Below are 7,988 nucleotides of genomic sequence, written 5' to 3'. Positions count from 1 at the left end.
TCTGGACTGCTTTTGGCTGATTGAGCTTTTCCACTGCCTCTTGCCACAGATGTAGTCAATCTGATTCCTGTGTACTCCGTCTGGCAAAGTCCACATGTATAGCCACCATTTGTGTTGTTGAAAAAAGGTATTTGCAATGAATAAGTCATTGGTCTTGCAAAATTCTGTCATGTGATCTCCAGCATTATTTCTGTCACCAAGGCCATATTTTGCAACTGCTGTTGATTGTTCTTTGTTTGCAACTTTTGCATTTCAATCACCAGTGATAACCAATCCATCCTGATTGCATGTCCGGTCAATTTCAGACTGCAGAAGTTCATGAAAATCTTCAATTTCCTCATCTTTTGCTTTGGTGGTTGGTGCATCAATTTGAATAATAGTCATATTAACTGGTCTTCCTTGTAGGTGTATAGATATTATCCTATCACTGACAGCATTGTACTTCACGAGAGATCTTCAAACATCTTTTGTGATGATGAATGCCAGGCCATTAATGTCTGTCAGTTTGTCATCTTGTGAGGCTTGTACATTGCTGTGAGGCTTGAGGCTGTGCCACTGGTGTTTTAGATGCCAGCAGGGTTGCACATGATGCACAGGTTTCAACTCAGCTTACAGACTAAGAAGAAGGAAGAGGCCATCGCTTCTCAAAAGCTGGCCAGGGAAAACCTTATGAATAGCAGAGAAACACTGTCTGATACATTACTGGGCAATTTGATGAATAGCTTGGGAACATTGTCCAACACAGTCCAGGAAGACTAGTCCCTCCCTTGGGTTGGAAGGCACTCAAAATAGGACTGGGAAAGAGCTGCCTCATTAGAGTAGAACCAACCTTAATGATATGGATAAAGTAAGTCAGGCTCTCCATGTGCTGACGTGGCATGACTCAAATTGAGGAGAAACAGCTGCAAACATCCATTAATAATCGGAACATGGATGTACAAAGTATGAATCTAGGAAAATTGGAAGTTGTCAAAATGAAATGGAATGCATAAAGATTGATATCCTGGGCATTAGTGAGCTGAAATGTACCTGTTTGGGCTATTTTGAATCAGACAATCATTGATCTACTATGCTTGGAATGACAAATTGAAGAGGAATGCTGTGGCATTCGTCACCATAAAAGGTCCCTCAAATATGATGGTGCCATTAGGAGATTTCTGTTGTTGTTGTTGTTGTTTGCCGTTGAGTCGGCCCCGACTCATAGTGACCCCTCCTTGGGTTTCCGAGATTTCTAGGTAAGCAGAAATTGAGGGAATTTTTTAAAACCAGGCCAACCTTACAAGAGTTGCTAAAGGGAGTCCTTTTGACAAAGAAGCAACAACAGCAAACAACAACTGGCCATTAATACACATGGTGACATAACCCAGAAACCAACCCACCTATAGAAGTATCCAAAGTAAATAAGCCTACAAGATTGTAAACAGGGAACTAGAGACATCAATTGACAAATGAGAATAACTACAAACCAAAAAGGGGTAAAAATTGTGTAGTTACAGAACTTCTAAATGGTAGGGAAGTCAAGACAACTACAAGATAGAATGACTGTTCTAAACTTGGGAAGAAAACTATAAATCACAGGGTAAACCCAAAGAAAAATGATATACCTTCACATCAAAATAAAAAAGAGAACCAGCACAAATATTTAGCAAATACTAAAACAATAGCAATGAAGGAAATGATAACATGATTCATAAACAAAACAAGCTCAGCCCAGAAAATTATATGGAACAAAAAAATTGACATCATGAGAAAGCACATAGCAAAAATGACAGCAAGAAATTCATACTTGTTGATAATTACATACCTGGCAACAGATTTATCTCCAAGATTTATAGAAAACTCCAATGCTTCAACAGCAAAGGATTAAAAATCCAATTAAAAAATGGACAGAAGACATGAATAGACACTTCACCAAGGAGGATATTCAGATGGCCAGTAAATACAAGAAGAGATGCTCATGATCATTGGCAATCAGAAAGATGAAAATCAAAACAACAATGAGATACCATCTTACCCTAGCATTGATGGCAAGGTTCAACAAAACAGAAAATAACAAATGCTGGCAGGAATGTGGAGACATTGAGACTCTCATACACTGCAGGTGGGACTGTGAAGTCATATAACCACTGTGGAGAGCAGTATGGCCATTCTTCAGAAAGTTGGAATTGGAGATACCATTTGACCCAGCAATCCCATTACTAGGTATATACCCTAGAGAGGTGAGAGCCAGGACAGGAACAGATACATGCACACCCATGTTCATTGTAGCACTATTTACAATAGCAAAAAGATGGAAACAACCTACATGCCCATCAGTGGAGAAGTGGGTGACCAAACTATGGTACATACACACAATGGAATACTATGCAGTACTAAAGAATAATGTAGAGTCTTCAAAACACTGCATAACATGGGTGAACTTGGAGGACATTATGCTGAGGCAATCACAGAAGGACAACTATAGTATTAGTTCGTTGTTGTGGAGGGTCAAGGAAAGGTTTATATATGGTAGGAAACTTTCTTGGTTGGTTGCCAGGGATGGGAGAGAAGAGGAGGGGAGGGAACACTGAAAAAAAAAAAAACTGCATTGACCCCATATCACTTTAGTTTTGGGTATATTACCGCACATAAATTATATGTCAATAAAATGCATTAAAAAGAAGAATGTATTTAATATAGACCATTTATATGAAATGTCCAAATAAAATAAAATTGTTCAAAAAATTAATGAGGAATATGAACTTTCTTTTGTGATCATAGCATTTTAAATTTAACATTTTAAAGGGACTTATGTTTGAAATATCTACATGGGTTACTGATAAAAATTTGTGATGATTTTATCTTCAAGTACTTATTGCCAACAAGAAACCTTGCACAAGTAGTTCATAAAAAATTTAAAACCACTTAACAACTATTAAAGATACACAATAGTTGAAATTATATTTAAAGAAATCAATAGCCTCTTTCTTCCTCAAATATATGTTTAATGTGGAAATTTCTTTTTTTTAATTGTGCTTTTTTAATTTACAAAGCAGATTTGTTTTACATTCAACAGTTCATGCACACTTGATTTCACAGCTCTAATTACAATTCCCAACCATAAAAAAAATACTCTTTTCCCCATGACTAACCATCCCCCGGGAGCTCTGGTAGCGTAGTGGGTAAGGCACTTGACTGCTAACCAGCAGGCTGGTGGTTCAAACCCACCAGCCACTCCCCGGAAGGAAGGTTGGGCAATCCTACTTCCGTAGTGATACTGCCTCGGAAACCCAAGGAGGGGTCGCTATGAGTCAGGGCTGACTCGAAGGCACATAACAACAACAACAACAACAACCATCCCCCTCCCTCTTATTCATATATTCCTGTAATTCCAGCTTTCTCTCTATGTCAATGCGACCCCTCTGATGTTTCATGGTTGGCTGATTTAAGGGGTGCATCTCTTTAGAGTAGGTGAGTACATCTCCCTGGGATAGTGCTCCACACACAGGTCTTTCTGTTGTTGGGCTAAGGGCCAGTTCACGGAAGTGAGTCTATTTCTAGGCCTGAAGAATAACCTGGGGCTGTAGTCTTGGGGGTTCCACAAATCTCTATCCAACCAGTAATCCTGGTCATTTTTGTGTTTTTGAATTTTGTTAATGTAGAAATGTCTTGTATTAATGCAAATTGATTGGTCATCTAATGGAGGTTTTTCATGTAAAATATGTCAATATAATACAAAATTCTAATTTATAGATGCATTGCTAGAATGCATCTAGCTTGCAGCTAGCTCACATGCCCCTAAATGGTGATATCAGATACAGATATATTAAATATACATGAAAACAAATGTTTGGGCCACCATCTGCAGCTGTGCCTACAAGGACTCCTCTTCCCCTCCCCAAACCTTGGGCTTCATGCTGTGCTCATGGTGCACCTGTGACAGAAATTTCCAGAAGCTTCATCACTGAAGAAGCCCATATCCAGGCAGTGCAGCACCCCTAGGCTTCACTCAGCATGTCATAGTGAAATTGTAGATTCCTCCCCACTCGGGTCACCTCCTGAGGAACCTGTCCAGACAATGCTGTATTCCCACTTTGGCTCTAATTACAGTCCAAAATTCCGCTTGATGTCTCATTAACAGTGCAGGCATTCTCCAAAAAGAGCCTATGGCCTTCCTAAAAGTAATTTGTAAATTGTTAGCTTTCAAATTAAGATGTATTTTCTACTATTTCTATTGTATTTTTCCAATAGAAAGTGCTCCAAATGATAAAACAGAGCCCCAGCACAAAGAATTGTCCACCTACAGTATGTTTCCACATGAAGAGGTGAAACAATTAAAAATCAGGCTTCTGAAGCTTTCCCTTGCAGGGTAGCTATGCTTCTGGAGGACAAGTAAACAAATGATAATGATGACCCGAAACTACAGTTTGGAAAATATGACTGTGATGGTTAATTTTATGTGTCAAGTTGGCTAGGCTATGGTACCCACTTGTTTAGTCAAACCCTAGTCTAGACATTGCTATGAAGATGTTTATATGTGATTAACATTTAAATCAAGTGACCTTAAGTAAAGCAGATTACCCTCCACAATGTGGGTGGGCCTCACCCAATCAATTAAAGACCTTAAGAGTAAAAACTCAGATTTTCCCAGGGAGAAGAATTCTGCCTCAAAACTTCAACAGACCCTCCTCAAGTTTCCAGTCTGTCACCTGACCTACAGATTTTTAGACTCACCAGCCCCAAAATCACATGAGCCAATTCCTTAAAATAAATCTGTGTATCTGTGTATGTGTGTGTGTTGCTGTCAAGTCGATTCCAACTCATAGAGACACTATAAGACAGAGTAGAACTGTCCCATAGTTTCCAAAGCTGTAATCTTTACAGAAGCAGACTGCCACATCTCTCTCCCTGAAAGTGGCTGGTGGGTTTGAACTGCTGACTTTGCAGTTAACAGCTGAGTTCTTCAGCAATGCACCACCAGAGCACTTGCTTCATCCATCGGCCTACCCACCTACGTAGCTATGTATCTATGTAGCTATGTATCTAATCCCCAAAACTCATTTGCTGGAATGACTCACAGAATTTACTCAAAGTACAGCATACTCACAACTATAGATTTATCACAGTTAAAAGCACATAGACAAGGAGACACACAGGGAGAGTTCTCAACATGGGGCTTCCATGTTCCAAGGGACGCAGTACCTTCCTGCTAAGGAACAGTATGAATCTAATCCCCAAAACTCAGAGATTGAAATTAACAACCTCACATTCCCACTTCTCCACCCTTATTGTCAGCGGCCCCTATAGCAGTCTGTTCCTCTCTGACCTTAGCTACTGGGAGCTAATGAGACAGGCAGGGAATTGGGCTAGCCAGGTCAAACGGGGTCATGACTCAATTACCCTTGGAATTTAAACCTAAGTCATGACTCAATTACCCTTGGAATTTAAACCTAAGTGCAGACCACCACATAACTTTTGCTACTGGCTGGCAAGCCAGGCCCTTAGGCAAATCAGAAATTACATCTCAAAAACTCCACAAGCTTATCCATTTTAACCAAAACCAAACTCACTGCCTTGAAGTTGGATCCGACTCATAGCAACCCCTCCTTGGGTTTCTGAGGCAGTATCACTACGGAAATAGATTGTCCAAACTTCCTTCCGAGGAATGGCTGGCGGGTTTGAACTGCCAGTCTTCTGGTTAGCAGTCAAATGCCTTAGGCACTTTACCACCAGAGGCTGATAAACCTCAGAGCTGTCCTTCAAGTACCTCACCAGGTGCAGAGGATGTGCAGTAAAATTCAACTTGACCGACAAAGTGATCTTCCACCAGAAGCACTCAAGAACCCAAATCCCTTGCCAGGACTCAAACCAGGGTCCAGAGACATTACGCATGTGCAATATCCCGGAATAAGTCATGGCAACTTCCTAGCAGCCTTCACATTGGGTTCTGTCTTTGTTCTGACAGCCTTTGCAGTAGCATACATCTTGGTTATCTCCTGAGTTTGCACCTGATTTTTATAACCCCACCTTTTTCCCTGGAAATGCCCATCTATTCTATGAATAAAGATGATGTCTTATTCCACCCAAAACCCTTTATAAACCCTAGGGAATCTTTTGTTCAGTGAGAGACCAAAAGCTAGTGAAGACGAGAGCCCCTGTTCGTCTCTCCCTCACAAGCCCCATTCCCTCTTGTCTTTCTTTAATGAACTTTGATGCGTGTGCACACTTTACCTCTCCTGTTTAATTCTTTGTCAGTAGAAGACAAGGGCCTCTGCTTAGAGTCACAGGGACCCCAGTAACACTAGATCAAATGTCACAAGTTCAAAGAACACAAACTGCCAAATAGGCAAATTTCATCTGCAAGTTTGAGGCATCCACGTGACACCCCAACCTTCTGGCCTGCTGGCCATAAATTTTGGGGCTGGTTTCCCACTACCCCTTTGGATGCCAGCTGCAAGCTTGGGAGTCCACACAGCACCCCAACCATCTGACCCACTGGTTCCTACTGTCCCTTTGGGTTTTATCATTTGCTAGAATGACTCACTGAATTTACTGAGTGCAGCATACTCAAAACTACAGATTTATTATAGCCAAAAGCACATGGACAAGGAGACAAATAGGGAGAGTTCTCAAGTATCTTCCTGAGAGCAGAAAGTTTTCTGCTAGGATCAGGAATGAGGAGAGTTGCTTATGGACCAGGAAGCCTTCAGCCAGTAAGCCCTCCTAGCCTTCATGTTCTGAGCTTTTTATTCATTAGTCGTTATGACAGGCCAAATCATGCCTGCTGAAGCTAGTTGATATCAACCTTCCTGGTGAGTCTTTTCCAGTATGGCCAGTCCCTCACCAGCACAAATTATCTGCTGTGTCCTAAAACTGCCAGAAAAAAAAACACCCTAATTACACCAAGTATCTTTTCTCCAGAGTCAAGCACAAAAGTCACTTTAGTTATGGTAAAGCTAGGTCGCTTATCCTATCTCTTCCCCCTCCACCCCATCCCTACCTCTCCCCTCCCTTTCTCCCTTCCCTCTCCCTCTCCTTCTCTCTCTCTCTATATATATCTTATAGTTTCTGTGTCTCTGAAGTAACTTGACTAATACAATGAGTAAAGATAACTAACAGATTCTGAGAAGAAGGTCTTTGGTTTGAAAAGATTAATCATTTATTTTTAAATATCAGTTTTTCCCTCCAATTCTCAAGAGTTTTCATAAGACATCTTGTTTCTACAGCTGCTAAGCAGCTGGGTCAGAAAAGAAAATCTCATTCTCCCTTTAAAAGTGCATGTAATATGATGAGATGTGATGTAAAGTAATGAAACATCACATCTAAAGACAGGGCTAAACTTAAGTCTAAATGCTTTTGGTAAGGAGGAACATTTACTGAATACTCCATATAACCATTAATCCTCACAACAACCTTCTAATGAGGTTGTCATTAGGTGCTGTTGACTCATTAAACCCCACGAAACAGAGAACAGCCCTTAGGGTTTTCTAGACTTCCATAGAGATATTGCCTCTGAAACCCAAGGAGGGTGAATGGACTCAATGGCAGTGAGTTTGAGATTGCTGTTTTTTTTGTTTTTGGTTTAATGTTTATAGGAGCAACGTGCCAGGTTATTCTCCTGTGGGGCTGCTGGATGGGTTTAAAGCCCAATCTTTAAGTTACCACCTAAGCACTTAGCCAGTGCTGCTTTCAAACAAGGTAAGTCCTATGATTATCACCATGGCACACTGGTGGTACACTGGTTAAAGCACTTGGCTGGTAACAAAAAGATGAGCAGTTCAAACCTACCAGCCACTCAGCAGGACCCTAAAGATAGCCTTGGGAACCCTATGAGGCATTCTACTCTGTCCTATAAGGTCTCTATGAGTTGGAATCAACTCCATGGCAAGGTTCTGTTTGGGAGTATTATTACCATCATGGGACAGGTATAGAAATGGCTTTGCCCCCGAAGGCTGATAAACATCAGAAGACTTACTCCAAGCTCTTGCTATAAAGGTATGCTGTAAAGG

The sequence above is a fragment of the Orycteropus afer genome, unplaced genomic scaffold (genome assembly GCF_000298275.1).
Source record: "Orycteropus afer afer isolate SDZICR_OR568_19922 unplaced genomic scaffold, OryAfe1.0 scaffold00399, whole genome shotgun sequence".
Lineage (NCBI taxonomy): Eukaryota > Metazoa > Chordata > Mammalia > Tubulidentata > Orycteropodidae > Orycteropus > Orycteropus afer.
This window is presented reverse-complemented; position numbering follows the sequence as displayed.